This window comes from Labrus mixtus, unplaced genomic scaffold (assembly GCF_963584025.1).
Source record: "Labrus mixtus unplaced genomic scaffold, fLabMix1.1 SCAFFOLD_26, whole genome shotgun sequence".
Lineage (NCBI taxonomy): Eukaryota > Metazoa > Chordata > Actinopteri > Labriformes > Labridae > Labrus > Labrus mixtus.
Window position 1 is genome coordinate 125,404 of NW_026870242.1, and position 17,034 is coordinate 142,437.

Genomic DNA, 17,034 nt, shown 5'->3' on the forward strand with positions numbered 1-17,034 from the left:
TTTCATGAAAAGATTTCGGCTTCAAAAAAGTTGAAAATTTTCACGACAGGATTTTGGCTTTAAAAAAGTCGAACATTTTCATGACGTATTTCAGCTTCTAAAAAGTTGAACATTTTCATGAAAAGATTTCGGCTTCAAAAAAGTTGAAAATTTTCATGAAAAGATTTCGGCTTCAAAAAAGTTGAACATTTTCATGAAGTATTTGGGCTTCAAAAAAGTTGAAAATTTTCACTACAGGATTTCAGCTTTAAAAAAGTCGAACATTTTCATGAAGTATTTCAGCTTCAAAAAAGTTGAAAATTTTCATGAAAAGATTTCGGCTTCAAAAAAGTTGAAAATTTTCATGAAAAGATTTCGGCTTCAAAAAAGTTGAAAATTTTCACGACAGGATTTTGGCTTTAAAAAAGTCGAACATTTTCATGAAGTATTTCAGCTTCTAAAAAGTTGAAAATTTTCATGAAAAGATTTCGGCTTCAAAAAAGTTGAAAATTTTCATGAAAAGATTTCGGCTTCAAAAAAGTTGAAAATTTTCACGACAGGATTTCGGCTTTAAAAAAGTCGAACATTTTCATGAAGTATTTGGGCTTCAAAAAAGATGAAAATTTTCAAGACAGGATTTCGGCTTTAAAAAAGTTGAACATTTTCATGAAGTATTTCGGCTTCAAAAAGGTTGCAAATTTTCACGGCAGGATTTCGGCTTTAAAAAAGTCGAACATTTTCATGAAGTATTTCGGCTTCAAAAAAGTTGAACATTTTCATGAAGTATTTGGGCTTCAAAAAAGTTGAAAATTTTCACGACAGGATTTCAGCTTTAAAAAAGTCGAACATTTTCATGAAGTATTTCAGCTTCAAAAAAGTTGAAAATTTTCATGAAAAGATTTCGGCTTCAAAAAAGTTGAAAATTTTCATGAAAAGATTTCGGCTTTAAAAAAGTCGAACATTTTCATGAAGTATTTGGGCTTCAAAAAAGATGAAAATTTTCAAAACAGGATTTCGGCTTTAAAAAAGTCGAACATTTTCATGAAGTATTTCGGCTTCAAAAAGGTTGCAAATTTTCACGACAGGATTTCGGCTTTAAAAAAGTCGAACATTTTCATGAAGTATTTCAGCTTCAAAAAAGTTGAAAATTTTCATGAAAAGATTTCGGCTTCAAAAAAGTTGAAAATTTTCATGAAAAGATTTCGGCTTCAAAAAAGTCGAAAATTTTCACGACAGGATTTCGGCTTCAAAAAAGTTGAAAATTTTCACGACAGGATTTCGGCTTGAAAAAAGTCGAACATTTTCATGAAGTATTTCAGCTTCAAAAAAGTTGAAAATTTTCATGAAAAGATTTCGGCTTCAAAAAAGTTGAAAATTTTCATGAAAAGATTTCTGCTTCAAAAAAGTTGAAAATTTTCATGAAAAGATTTCGGCTTCAAAAAAGTTGAAAATTTTCATGAAAAGATTTCGGCTTCAAAAAAGTTGAAAATTTTCACGACATGATTTCGGCTTTAAAAAAGTCGAACATTTTCATGAAGTATTTGGGCTTCAAAAAAGATGAAAATTTTCAAGAAAGGATTTCGGCTTTAAAAAAGTCGAACATTTTCATGAAGTATTTCGGCTTCAAAAAGGTTGCAAATTTTCACGGCAGGATTTCGGCTTTAAAAAAGTCGAACATTTTCATGAAGTATTTCGGCTTCAAAAAAGTTAAACATTTTCATGAAGTATTTGGGCTTCAAAAAAGTTGAAAATTTTCACGACAGGATTTCGGCTTTAAAAAAGTCGAACATTTTCATGAAGTATTTCAGCTTCAAAAAAGTTGAAAATTTTCATGAAAAGATTTCGGCTTCAAAAAAGTTGAAAATTTTCATGAGAAGATTTCGGCTTCAAAAGAGTTGAAAATTTTCACGACAGGATTTTGGCTTTAAAAAAGTCGAACATTTTCATGAAGTATTTCAGCTTCTAAAAAGTTGAAAATTTTCATGAAAAGATTTCGGCTTCAAAAAAGTTGAAAATTTTCATGAAAAGATTTCGGCTTCAAAAAAGTTGAACATTTTCATGAAGTATTTGGGCTTCAAAAAAGTTGAAAATTTTCACGACAGGATTTCAGCTTTAAAAAAGTCGAACATTTTCATGAAGTATTTCAGCTTCAAAAAAGTTGAAAATTTTCATGAAAAGATTTCGGCTTCAAAAAAGTTGAAAATTTTCATGAAAAGATTTCGGCTTCAAAAAAGTTGAAAATTTTCACGACATGATTTTGGCTTTAAAAAAGTCGAACATTTTCATGAAGTATTTCAGCTTCTAAAAAGTTGAAAATTTTCATGAAAAGATTTCGGCTTCAAAAAAGTTGAAAATTTTCATGAAAAGATTTCGGCTTCAAAAAAGTTGAAAATTTTCACGACAGGATTTCGGCTTTAAAAAAGTCGAACATTTTCATGAAGTATTTCCGCTTCTAAAAAGTTGAAAATTTTCATGAAAAGATTTCGGCTTCAAAAAAGTTGTAAATTTTCATGAAAAGATTTCGGCTTCAAAAAAGTTAAAAATTTTCATGAAAAGATTTCGGCTTCAAAAAAGTTGAAAATTTTCACGACAGGATTTCGGCTTTAAAAAAGTCGAACATTTTCATGAAGTATTTCAGCTTCAAAAAAGTTGAAAATTTTCATGAAAAGATTTCGGATTCAAAAAAGTTGTAAATTTTCATGAAAAGATTTCGGCTTTAAAAAAGTTGAAAATTTTCATGAAAAGATTTCGGCTTCAAAAAAGTTGAAAATTTTCACGACAGGATTTCGGCTTTAAAAAAGTCGAACATTTTCATGAAGTATTTGGGCTTCAAAAAGGTTGCAAATTTTCACGACAGGATTTCGGCTTCAAAAAAGTCGAACATTTTCATGAAGTATTTCGGCTTCAAAAAAGTTGAACATTTTCATGAAGTATTTGGGCTTCAAAAAACTTGAAAATTTTCACGACAGGATTTCGGCTTTAAAAAAGTCAAACATTTTCATGAAGTATTTCAGCTTCAAAAAAGTTGAAAATTTTCATGAAAAGATTTCGGCTTCAAAAAAGTTGAAAATTTTCATGAAAAGATTTCGTCTTCAAAAAAGTCGAAAATTTTCACGACAGGATTTCGGCTTCAAAAAAGTTGAAAATTTTCACGACAGGATTTCGGCTTTAAAAAAGTCGAACATTTTTATGAAGTATTTCAGCTTCAAAAAAGTTGAAAATTTTCATGAAAAGATTTCGGCTTCAAAAAAGTTGAAAATTTTCATGAAAAGATTTCTGCTTCAAAAAAGTTGAAAATTTTCATGAAAAGATTTCGGCTTCAAAAAAGTTGAAAATTTTCATGAAAAGATTTCGGCTTCAAAAAAGTTGAAAATTTTCATGAAAAGATTTCGGCTTCAAAAAAGTCGAAAATTTTCACGACAGGATTTCGGCTTCAAAAAAGTTGAAAATTTTCACGACAGGATTTCGGCTTTAAAAAAGTCGAACATTTTCATGAAGTATTTCAGCTTCAAAAAAGTTGAAAATTTTCATGAAAAGATTTCGGCTTCAAAAAAGTTGAAAATTTTCATGAAAAGATTTCGGCTTCAAAAAAGTTGAAAATTTTCACGACAGGATTTTGGCTTTAAAAAAGTCGAACATTTTCATGAAGTATTTCCGCTTCTAAAAAGTTGAAAATTTTCATGAAAAGATTTCGGCTTCAAAAAAGTTGTAAATTTTCATGAAAAGATTTCGGCTTCAAAAAAGTTAAAAATTTTCATGAAAAGATTTCGGCTTCAAAAAAGTTGAAAATTTTCACCACAGGATTTCGGCTTTAAAAAAGTCGAACATTTTCATGAAGTATTTCAGCTTCAAAAAAGTTGAAAATTTTCATGAAAAGATTTCGGATTCAAAAAAGTTGTAAATTTTCATGAAAAGATTTCGGCTTTAAAAAAGTTGAAAATTTTCATGAAAAGATTTCGGCTTCAAAAAAGTTGAAAATTTTCACGACAGGATTTCGGCTTTAAAAAAGTCGAACATTTTCATGAAGTATTTGGGCTTCAAAAAGGTTGCAAATTTTCACGACAGGATTTCGGCTTCAAAAAAGTCGAACATTTTCATGAAGTATTTCGGCTACAAAAAAGTTGAACATTTTCATGAAGTATTTGGGCTTCAAAAAACTTGAAAATTTTCACGACAGGATTTCGGCTTTAAAAAAGTCAAACATTTTCATGAAGTATTTCAGCTTCAAAAAAGTTGAAAATTTTCATGAAAAGATTTCGGCTTCAAAAAAGTTGAAAATTTTCATGAAAAGATTTCGTCTTCAAAAAAGTCGAAAATTTTCACGACAGGATTTCGGCTTCAAAAAAGTTGAAAATTTTCACGACAGGATTTCGGCTTTAAAAAAGTCGAACATTTTTATGAAGTATTTCAGCTTCAAAAAAGTTGAAAATTTTCATGAAAAGATTTCGGCTTCAAAAAAGTTGAAAATTTTCATGAAAAGATTTCTGCTTCAAAAAAGTTGAAAATTTTCATGAAAAGATTTCGGCTTCAAAAAAGTTGAAAATTTTCATGAAAAGATTTCGGCTTCAAAAAAGTTGAAAATTTTCATGAAAAGATTTCGGCTTCAAAAAAGTCGAAAATTTTCACGACAGGATTTCGGCTTCAAAAAAGTTGAAAATTTTCACGACAGGATTTCGGCTTTAAAAAAGTCGAACATTTTCATGAAGTATTTCAGCTTCAAAAAAGTTGAAAATTTTCATGAAAAGATTTCTGCTTCAAAAAAGTTGAAAATTTTCATGAAAAGATTTCGGCTTCAAAAAAGTTGAAAATTTTCACGACAGGGTTTCGGCTTTAAAAAAGTCGAACATTTTCATGTAGTATTTCAGCTTCAAAAAAGTTGAAAATTTTCATGAAGTATTTGGGCTTCAAAAAAGTTGAAAATTTTCACGACAGGGTTTCGGCTTTAAAAAAGTCGAACATTTTCATGAAGTATTTCGGCTTCAAAAAAGTTGAACATTTTCATGAAGTATTTGGGCTTCAAAAAAGTTGAAAATTTTCACGACAGGATTTCAGCTTTAAAAAAGTCGAACATTTTCATGAAGTATTTCAGCTTCAAAAAAGTTGAAAATTTTCATGAAAAGATTTCGGCTTCAAAAAAGTTGAAAATTTTCATGAAAAGATTTCGGCTTCAAAAAAGTTGAAAATTTTCACGACAGGATTTTGGCTTTAAAAAAGTCGAACATTTTCATGACGTATTTCAGCTTCTAAAAAGTTGAACATTTTCATGAAAAGATTTCGGCTTCAAAAAAGTTGAAAATTTTCATGAAAAGATTTCGGCTTCAAAAAAGTTGAACATTTTCATGAAGTATTTGGGCTTCAAAAAAGTTGAAAATTTTCACTACAGGATTTCAGCTTTAAAAAAGTCGAACATTTTCATGAAGTATTTCAGCTTCAAAAAAGTTGAAAATTTTCATGAAAAGATTTCGGCTTCAAAAAAGTTGAAAATTTTCATGAAAAGATTTCGGCTTCAAAAAAGTTGAAAATTTTCACGACAGGATTTTGGCTTTAAAAAAGTCGAACATTTTCATGAAGTATTTCAGCTTCTAAAAAGTTGAAAATTTTCATGAAAAGATTTCGGCTTCAAAAAAGTTGAAAATTTTCATGAAAAGATTTCGGCTTCAAAAAAGTTGAAAATTTTCACGACAGGATTTCGGCTTTAAAAAAGTCGAACATTTTCATGAAGTATTTGGGCTTCAAAAAAGATGAAAATTTTCAAGACAGGATTTCGGCTTTAAAAAAGTTGAACATTTTCATGAAGTATTTCGGCTTCAAAAAGGTTGCAAATTTTCACGGCAGGATTTCGGCTTTAAAAAAGTCGAACATTTTCATGAAGTATTTCGGCTTCAAAAAAGTTGAACATTTTCATGAAGTATTTGGGCTTCAAAAAAGTTGAAAATTTTCACGACAGGATTTCAGCTTTAAAAAAGTCGAACATTTTCATGAAGTATTTCAGCTTCAAAAAAGTTGAAAATTTTCATGAAAAGATTTCGGCTTCAAAAAAGTTGAAAATTTTCATGAAAAGATTTCGGCTTTAAAAAAGTCGAACATTTTCATGAAGTATTTGGGCTTCAAAAAAGATGAAAATTTTCAAAACAGGATTTCGGCTTTAAAAAAGTCGAACATTTTCATGAAGTATTTCGGCTTCAAAAAGGTTGCAAATTTTCACGACAGGATTTCGGCTTTAAAAAAGTCGAACATTTTCATGAAGTATTTCAGCTTCAAAAAAGTTGAAAATTTTCATGAAAAGATTTCGGCTTCAAAAAAGTTGAAAATTTTCATGAAAAGATTTCGGCTTCAAAAAAGTCGAAAATTTTCACGACAGGATTTCGGCTTCAAAAAAGTTGAAAATTTTCACGACAGGATTTCGGCTTGAAAAAAGTCGAACATTTTCATGAAGTATTTCAGCTTCAAAAAAGTTGAAAATTTTCATGAAAAGATTTCGGCTTCAAAAAAGTTGAAAATTTTCATGAAAAGATTTCTGCTTCAAAAAAGTTGAAAATTTTCATGAAAAGATTTCGGCTTCAAAAAAGTTGAAAATTTTCATGAAAAGATTTCGGCTTCAAAAAAGTTGAAAATTTTCACGACATGATTTCGGCTTTAAAAAAGTCGAACATTTTCATGAAGTATTTGGGCTTCAAAAAAGATGAAAATTTTCAAGAAAGGATTTCGGCTTTAAAAAAGTCGAACATTTTCATGAAGTATTTCGGCTTCAAAAAGGTTGCAAATTTTCACGGCAGGATTTCGGCTTTAAAAAAGTCGAACATTTTCATGAAGTATTTCGGCTTCAAAAAAGTTAAACATTTTCATGAAGTATTTGGGCTTCAAAAAAGTTGAAAATTTTCACGACAGGATTTCGGCTTTAAAAAAGTCGAACATTTTCATGAAGTATTTCAGCTTCAAAAAAGTTGAAAATTTTCATGAAAAGATTTCGGCTTCAAAAAAGTTGAAAATTTTCATGAGAAGATTTCGGCTTCAAAAGAGTTGAAAATTTTCACGACAGGATTTTGGCTTTAAAAAAGTCGAACATTTTCATGAAGTATTTCAGCTTCTAAAAAGTTGAAAATTTTCATGAAAAGATTTCGGCTTCAAAAAAGTTGAAAATTTTCATGAAAAGATTTCGGCTTCAAAAAAGTTGAACATTTTCATGAAGTATTTGGGCTTCAAAAAAGTTGAAAATTTTCACGACAGGATTTCAGCTTTAAAAAAGTCGAACATTTTCATGAAGTATTTCAGCTTCAAAAAAGTTGAAAATTTTCATGAAAAGATTTCGGCTTCAAAAAAGTTGAAAATTTTCATGAAAAGATTTCGGCTTCAAAAAAGTTGAAAATTTTCACGACAGGATTTTGGCTTTAAAAAAGTCGAACATTTTCATGAAGTATTTCAGCTTCTAAAAAGTTGAAAATTTTCATGAAAAGATTTCGGCTTCAAAAAAGTTGAAAATTTTCATGAAAAGATTTCGGCTTCAAAAAAGTTGAAAATTTTCACGACAGGATTTCGGCTTTAAAAAAGTCGAACATTTTCATGAAGTATTTGGGCTTCAAAAAAGATGAAAATTTTCAAGACAGGATTTCGGCTTTAAAAAAGTTGAACATTTTCATGAAGTATTTCGGCTTCAAAAAGGTTGCAAATTTTCACGGCAGGATTTCGGCTTTAAAAAAGTCGAACATTTTCATGAAGTATTTCGGCTTCAAAAAAGTTGAACATTTTCATGAAGTATTTGGGCTTCAAAAAAGTTGAAAATTTTCACGACAGGATTTCAGCTTTAAAAAAGTCGAACATTTTCATGAAGTATTTCAGCTTCAAAAAAGTTGAAAATTTTCATGAAAAGATTTCGGCTTCAAAAAAGTTGAAAATTTTCATGAAAAGATTTCGGCTTTAAAAAAGTCGAACATTTTCATGAAGTATTTGGGCTTCAAAAAAGATGAAAATTTTCAAAACAGGATTTCGGCTTTAAAAAAGTCGAACATTTTCATGAAGTATTTCGGCTTCAAAAAGGTTGCAAATTTTCACGACAGGATTTCGGCTTTAAAAAAGTCGAACATTTTCATGAAGTATTTCAGCTTCAAAAAAGTTGAAAATTTTCATGAAAAGATTTCGGCTTCAAAAAAGTTGAAAATTTTCATGAAAAGATTTCGGCTTCAAAAAAGTCGAAAATTTTCACGACAGGATTTCGGCTTCAAAAAAGTTGAAAATTTTCACGACAGGATTTCGGCTTGAAAAAAGTCGAACATTTTCATGAAGTATTTCAGCTTCAAAAAAGTTGAAAATTTTCATGAAAAGATTTCGGCTTCAAAAAAGTTGAAAATTTTCATGAAAAGATTTCTGCTTCAAAAAAGTTGAAAATTTTCATGAAAAGATTTCGGCTTCAAAAAAGTTGAAAATTTTCATGAAAAGATTTCGGCTTCAAAAAAGTTGAAAATTTTCACGACATGATTTCGGCTTTAAAAAAGTCGAACATTTTCATGAAGTATTTGGGCTTCAAAAAAGATGAAAATTTTCAAGAAAGGATTTCGGCTTTAAAAAAGTCGAACATTTTCATGAAGTATTTCGGCTTCAAAAAGGTTGCAAATTTTCACGGCAGGATTTCGGCTTTAAAAAAGTCGAACATTTTCATGAAGTATTTCGGCTTCAAAAAAGTTAAACATTTTCATGAAGTATTTGGGCTTCAAAAAAGTTGAAAATTTTCACGACAGGATTTCGGCTTTAAAAAAGTCGAACATTTTCATGAAGTATTTCAGCTTCAAAAAAGTTGAAAATTTTCATGAAAAGATTTCGGCTTCAAAAAAGTTGAAAATTTTCATGAGAAGATTTCGGCTTCAAAAGAGTTGAAAATTTTCACGACAGGATTTTGGCTTTAAAAAAGTCGAACATTTTCATGAAGTATTTCAGCTTCTAAAAAGTTGAAAATTTTCATGAAAAGATTTCGGCTTCAAAAAAGTTGAAAATTTTCATGAAAAGATTTCGGCTTCAAAAAAGTTGAACATTTTCATGAAGTATTTGGGCTTCAAAAAAGTTGAAAATTTTCACGACAGGATTTCAGCTTTAAAAAAGTCGAACATTTTCATGAAGTATTTCAGCTTCAAAAAAGTTGAAAATTTTCATGAAAAGATTTCGGCTTCAAAAAAGTTGAAAATTTTCACGACAGGATTTTGGCTTTAAAAAAGTCGAACATTTTCATGAAGTATTTCCGCTTCTAAAAAGTTGAAAATTTTCATGAAAAGATTTCGGCTTCAAAAAAGTTGAAAATTTTCATGAAAAGATTTCGGCTTCAAAAAAGTTGAAAATTTTCACGACAGGATTTCGGCTTTAAAAAAGTCGAACATTTTCATGAAGTATTTGGGCTTCAAAAAAGATGAAAATTTTCAAGACAGGATTTCGGCTTTAAAAAAGTCGAACATTTTCATTAAGTATTTCGGCTTCAAAAAAGTTGAAAATTTTCACGACAGGATTTCAGCTTTAAAAAAGTCGAACATTTTCATGAAGTATTTCAGCTTCAAAAAAGTTGAAAATTTTCATGAAAAGATTTCGGCTTCAATAAAGTTGAAAATTTTCATGAAAAGATTTCGGCTTCAAAAAAGTTGAAAATATTCACGACAGGATTTTGGCTTTAAAAAAGTCGAACATTTTCATGAAGTATTTCAGCTTCAAAAAAGATGAAAATTTTCAAGACAGGATTTCGGCTTTAAAAAAGTTGAACATTTTCATGAAGTATTTCGGCTTCAAAAAGGTTGCAAATTTTCACGGCAGGATTTCGGCTTTAAAAAAGTCGAACATTTTCATGAAGTATTTCGGCTTCAAAAAAGTTGAACATTTTCATGAAGTATTTGGGCTTCAAAAAAGTTGAAAATTTTCACGACAGGATTTCAGCTTTAAAAAAGTCGAACATTTTCATGAAGTATTTCAGCTTCAAAAAAGTTGAAAATTTTCATGAAAAGATTTCGGCTTCAAAAAAGTTGAAAATTTTCATGAAAAGATTTCTGCTTCAAAAAAGTTGAAAATTTTCATGAAAAGATTTCGGCTTCAAAAAAGTTGAAAATTTTCATGAAAAGATTTCGGCTTCAAAAAAGTTGAAAATTTTCATGAAAAGATTTCGGCTTCAAAAAAGTCGAAAATTTTCACGACAGGATTTCGGCTTCAAAAAAGTTGAAAATTTTCACGACAGGATTTCGGCTTTAAAAAAGTCGAACATTTTCATGAAGTATTTCAGCTTCAAAAAAGTTGAAAATTTTCATGAAAAGATTTCGGCTTCAAAAAAGTTGAAAATTTTCATGAAAAGATTTCGGCTTCAAAAAAGTTGAAAATTTTCACGACAGGATTTTGGCTTTAAAAAAGTCGAACATTTTCATGAAGTATTTCCGCTTCTAAAAAGTTGAAAATTTTCATGAAAAGATTTCGGCTTCAAAAAAGTTGTAAATTTTCATGAAAAGATTTCGGCTTCAAAAAAGTTAAAAATTTTCATGAAAAGATTTCGGCTTCAAAAAAGTTGAAAATTTTCACCACAGGATTTCGGCTTTAAAAAAGTCGAACATTTTCATGAAGTATTTCAGCTTCAAAAAAGTTGAAAATTTTCATGAAAAGATTTCGGATTCAAAAAAGTTGTAAATTTTCATGAAAAGATTTCGGCTTTAAAAAAGTTGAAAATTTTCATGAAAAGATTTCGGCTTCAAAAAAGTTGAAAATTTTCACGACAGGATTTCGGCTTTAAAAAAGTCGAACATTTTCATGAAGTATTTGGGCTTCAAAAAGGTTGCAAATTTTCACGACAGGATTTCGGCTTCAAAAAAGTCGAACATTTTCATGAAGTATTTCGGCTTCAAAAAAGTTGAACATTTTCATGAAGTATTTGGGCTTCAAAAAACTTGAAAATTTTCACGACAGGATTTCGGCTTTAAAAAAGTCAAACATTTTCATGAAGTATTTCAGCTTCAAAAAAGTTGAAAATTTTCATGAAAAGATTTCGGCTTCAAAAAAGTTGAAAATTTTCATGAAAAGATTTCGTCTTCAAAAAAGTCGAAAATTTTCACGACAGGATTTCGGCTTCAAAAAAGTTGAAAATTTTCACGACAGGATTTCGGCTTTAAAAAAGTCGAACATTTTTATGAAGTATTTCAGCTTCAAAAAAGTTGAAAATTTTCATGAAAAGATTTCGGCTTCAAAAAAGTTGAAAATTTTCATGAAAAGATTTCTGCTTCAAAAAAGTTGAAAATTTTCATGAAAAGATTTCGGCTTCAAAAAAGTTGAAAATTTTCATGAAAAGATTTCGGCTTCAAAAAAGTTGAAAATTTTCATGAAAAGATTTCGGCTTCAAAAAAGTCGAAAATTTTCACGACAGGATTTCGGCTTCAAAAAAGTTGAAAATTTTCACGACAGGATTTCGGCTTTAAAAAAGTCGAACATTTTCATGAAGTATTTCAGCTTCAAAAAAGTTGAAAATTTTCATGAAAAGATTTCTGCTTCAAAAAAGTTGAAAATTTTCATGAAAAGATTTCGGCTTCAAAAAAGTTGAAAATTTTCACGACAGGGTTTCGGCTTTAAAAAAGTCGAACATTTTCATGTAGTATTTCAGCTTCAAAAAAGTTGAAAATTTTCATGAAGTATTTGGGCTTCAAAAAAGTTGAAAATTTTCACGACAGGGTTTCGGCTTTAAAAAAGTCGAACATTTTCATGAAGTATTTCGGCTTCAAAAAAGTTGAACATTTTCATGAAGTATTTGGGCTTCAAAAAAGTTGAAAATTTTCACGACAGGATTTCAGCTTTAAAAAAGTCGAACATTTTCATGAAGTATTTCAGCTTCAAAAAAGTTGAAAATTTTCATGAAAAGATTTCGGCTTCAAAAAAGTTGAAAATTTTCATGAAAAGATTTCGGCTTCAAAAAAGTTGAAAATTTTCACGACAGGATTTTGGCTTTAAAAAAGTCGAACATTTTCATGAAGTATTTCAGCTTCTAAAAAGTTGAACATTTTCATGAAAAGATTTCGGCTTCAAAAAAGTTGAAAATTTTCATGAAAAGATTTCGGCTTCAAAAAAGTTGAACATTTTCATGAAGTATTTGGGCTTCAAAAAAGTTGAAAATTTTCACTACAGGATTTCAGCTTTAAAAAAGTCGAACATTTTCATGAAGTATTTCAGCTTCAAAAAAGTTGAAAATTTTCATGAAAAGATTTCGGCTTCAAAAAAGTTGAAAATTTTCATGAAAAGATTTCGGCTTCAAAAAAGTTGAAAATTTTCACGACAGGATTTTGGCTTTAAAAAAGTCGAACATTTTCATGAAGTATTTCAGCTTCTAAAAAGTTGAAAATTTTCATGAAAAGATTTCGGCTTCAAAAAAGTTGAAAATTTTCATGAAAAGATTTCGGCTTCAAAAAAGTTGAAAATTTTCACGACAGGATTTCGGCTTTAAAAAAGTCGAACATTTTCATGAAGTATTTGGGCTTCAAAAAAGATGAAAATTTTCAAGACAGGATTTCGGCTTTAAAAAAGTTGAACATTTTCATGAAGTATTTCGGCTTCAAAAAGGTTGCAAATTTTCACGGCAGGATTTCGGCTTTAAAAAAGTCGAACATTTTCATGAAGTATTTCGGCTTCAAAAAAGTTGAACATTTTCATGAAGTATTTGGGCTTCAAAAAAGTTGAAAATTTTCACGACAGGATTTCAGCTTTAAAAAAGTCGAACATTTTCATGAAGTATTTCAGCTTCAAAAAAGTTGAAAATTTTCATGAAAAGATTTCGGCTTCAAAAAAGTTGAAAATTTTCATGAAAAGATTTCGGCTTTAAAAAAGTCGAACATTTTCATGAAGTATTTGGGCTTCAAAAAAGATGAAAATTTTCAAAACAGGATTTCGGCTTTAAAAAAGTCGAACATTTTCATGAAGTATTTCGGCTTCAAAAAGGTTGCAAATTTTCACGACAGGATTTCGGCTTTAAAAAAGTCGAACATTTTCATGAAGTATTTCAGCTTCAAAAAAGTTGAAAATTTTCATGAAAAGATTTCGGCTTCAAAAAAGTTGAAAATTTTCATGAAAAGATTTCGGCTTCAAAAAAGTCGAAAATTTTCACGACAGGATTTCGGCTTCAAAAAAGTTGAAAATTTTCACGACAGGATTTCGGCTTGAAAAAAGTCGAACATTTTCATGAAGTATTTCAGCTTCAAAAAAGTTGAAAATTTTCATGAAAAGATTTCGGCTTCAAAAAAGTTGAAAATTTTCATGAAAAGATTTCTGCTTCAAAAAAGTTGAAAATTTTCATGAAAAGATTTCGGCTTCAAAAAAGTTGAAAATTTTCATGAAAAGATTTCGGCTTCAAAAAAGTTGAAAATTTTCACGACATGATTTCGGCTTTAAAAAAGTCGAACATTTTCATGAAGTATTTGGGCTTCAAAAAAGATGAAAATTTTCAAGAAAGGATTTCGGCTTTAAAAAAGTCGAACATTTTCATGAAGTATTTCGGCTTCAAAAAGGTTGCAAATTTTCACGGCAGGATTTCGGCTTTAAAAAAGTCGAACATTTTCATGAAGTATTTCGGCTTCAAAAAAGTTAAACATTTTCATGAAGTATTTGGGCTTCAAAAAAGTTGAAAATTTTCACGACAGGATTTCGGCTTTAAAAAAGTCGAACATTTTCATGAAGTATTTCAGCTTCAAAAAAGTTGAAAATTTTCATGAAAAGATTTCGGCTTCAAAAAAGTTGAAAATTTTCATGAGAAGATTTCGGCTTCAAAAGAGTTGAAAATTTTCACGACAGGATTTTGGCTTTAAAAAAGTCGAACATTTTCATGAAGTATTTCAGCTTCTAAAAAGTTGAAAATTTTCATGAAAAGATTTCGGCTTCAAAAAAGTTGAAAATTTTCATGAAAAGATTTCGGCTTCAAAAAAGTTGAACATTTTCATGAAGTATTTGGGCTTCAAAAAAGTTGAAAATTTTCACGACAGGATTTCAGCTTTAAAAAAGTCGAACATTTTCATGAAGTATTTCAGCTTCAAAAAAGTTGAAAATTTTCATGAAAAGATTTCGGCTTCAAAAAAGTTGAAAATTTTCACGACAGGATTTTGGCTTTAAAAAAGTCGAACATTTTCATGAAGTATTTCCGCTTCTAAAAAGTTGAAAATTTTCATGAAAAGATTTCGGCTTCAAAAAAGTTGAAAATTTTCATGAAAAGATTTCGGCTTCAAAAAAGTTGAAAATTTTCACGACAGGATTTCGGCTTTAAAAAAGTCGAACATTTTCATGAAGTATTTGGGCTTCAAAAAAGATGAAAATTTTCAAGACAGGATTTCGGCTTTAAAAAAGTCGAACATTTTCATTAAGTATTTCGGCTTCAAAAAAGTTGAAAATTTTCACGACAGGATTTCAGCTTTAAAAAAGTCGAACATTTTCATGAAGTATTTCAGCTTCAAAAAAGTTGAAAATTTTCATGAAAAGATTTCGGCTTCAATAAAGTTGAAAATTTTCATGAAAAGATTTCGGCTTCAAAAAAGTTGAAAATATTCACGACAGGATTTTGGCTTTAAAAAAGTCGAACATTTTCATGAAGTATTTCAGCTTCTAAAAAGTTGAAAATTTTCATGAAAAGATTTCGGCTTCAAAAAAGTTGAAAATTTTCATGAAAAGATTTCGGCTTCAAAAAAGTTGAAAATTTTCACGACAGGATTTCGGCTTTAAAAAAGTCGAACATTTTCATGAAGTATTTGGGCTTCAAAAAGGTTGCAAATTTTCACGACAGGATTTCGGCTTCAAAAAAGTCGAACATTTTCATGAAGTATTTCGGCTTCAAAAAAGTTGAACATTTTCATGAAGTATTTGGGCTTCAAAAAACTTGAAAATTTTCACGACAGGATTTCGGCTTTAAAAAAGTCAAACATTTTCATGAAGTATTTCAGCTTCAAAAAAGTTGAAAATTTTCATGAAAAGATTTCGGCTTCAAAAAAGTTGAAAATTTTCATGAAAAGATTTCGTCTTCAAAAAAGTCGAAAATTTTCACGACAGGATTTCGGCTTCAAAAAAGTTGAAAATTTCACGACAGGATTTCGGCTTTAAAAAAGTCGAACATTTTTATGAAGTATTTCAGCTTCAAAAAAGTTGAAAATTTTCATGAAAAGATTTCGGCTTCAAAAAAGTTGAAAATTTTCATGAAAAGATTTCTGCTTCAAAAAAGTTGAAAATTTTCATGAAAAGATTTCGGCTTCAAAAAAGTTGAAAATTTTCACGACAGGGTTTCGGCTTTAAAAAAGTCGAACATTTTCATGAAGTATTTCAGCTTCAAAAAAGTTGAAAATTTTCATGAAAAGATTTCGGCTTCAAAAAAGTCGAAAATTTTCATGAAAAGATTTCGGCTTCAAAAAAGTCGAAAATTTTCACGACAGGATTTCGGCTTCAAAAAAGTTGAAAATTTTCACGACAGGATTTCGGCTTTAAAAAAGTCGAACATTTTCATGAAGTATTTCAGCTTCAAAAAAGTTGAAAATTTTCATGAAAAGATTTCTGCTTCAAAAAAAGTTGAAAATTTTCATGAAAAGATTTCGGCTTCAAAAAAGTTGAAAATTTTCACGACAGGGTTTCGGCTTTAAAAAAGTCGAACATTTTCATGAAGTATTTCAGCTTCAAAAAAGTTGAAAATTTTCATGAAGTATTTGGGCTTCAAAAAAGTTGAAAATTTTCACGACAGGGTTTCGGCTTTAAAAAAGTCGAACATTTTCATGAAGTATTTCGGCTTCAAAAAAGTTGAACATTTTCATGAAGTATTTGGGCTTCAAAAAAGTTGAAAATTTTCACGACAGGATTTCAGCTTTAAAAAAGTCGAACATTTTCATGAAGTATTTCAGCTTCAAAAAAGTTGAAAATTTTCATGAAAAGATTTCGGCTTCAAAAAAGTTGAAAATTTTCATGAAAAGATTTCGGCTTCAAAAAAGTTGAAAATTTTCACGACAGGATTTTGGCTTTAAAAAAGTCGAACATTTTCATGAAGTATTTCAGCTTCTAAAAAGTTTAACATTTTCATGAAAAGATTTCGGCTTCAAAAAAGTTGAAAATTTTCATGAAAAGATTTCGGCTTCAAAAAAGTTGAACATTTTCATGAAGTATTTGGGCTTCAAAAAAGTTGAAAATTTTCACGACAGGATTTCAGCTTTAAAAAAGTCGAACATTTTCATGAAGTATTTCAGCTTCAAAAAAGTTGAAAATTTTCATTAAAAGATTTCGGCTTCAAAAAAGTTGAAAATTTTCATGAAAAGATTTCGGCTTCAAAAAAGTTGAAAATTTTCACGACAGGATTTTGGCTTTAAAAAAGTCGAACATTTTCATGAAGTATTTCAGCTTCTAAAAAGTTGAAAATTTTCATGAAAAGATTTCGGTTTCAAAAAAGTTGAAAATTTTCATGAAAAGATTTCGGCTTCAAAAAAGTTGAAAATTTTCACGACAGGATTTCGGCTTTAAAAAAGTCGAACATTTTCATGAAGTATTTGGGCTTCAAAAAAGATGAAAATTTTCAAAACAGGATTTCGGCTTTAAAAAAGTCGAACATTTTCATGAAGTATTTCGGCTTCAAAAAGGTTGCAAATTTTCACGACAGGATTTCGGCTTTAAAAAAGTCGAACATTTTCATGAAGTATTTCAGCTTCAAAAAAGTTGAAAATTTTCATGAAAAGATTTCGGCTTCAAAAAAGTTGAAAATTTTCATGAAAAGATTTCGGCTTCAAAAAAGTCGAAAATTTTCACGACAGGATTTCGGCTTCAAAAAAGTTGAAAATTTTCATGAAGTATTTCAGCTTCAAAAAAGTTGAAAATTTTCATGAAAAGATTTCGGCTTCAAAAAAGTTGAAAATTTTCATGAAAAGATTTCTGCTTCAAAAAAGTTGAAAATTTTCATGAAAAGATTTCGGCTTCAAAAAAGTCGAACATTTTCATGAAGTATTTCAGCTTCAAAAAAGTTGAAAATTTTCATGAAGTATTTCAGCTTCAAAAAAGTTGAAAATTTTCATGAAGTATTTCGGATTCAAAAAAGTTGAAAATTTTCATGAAAAG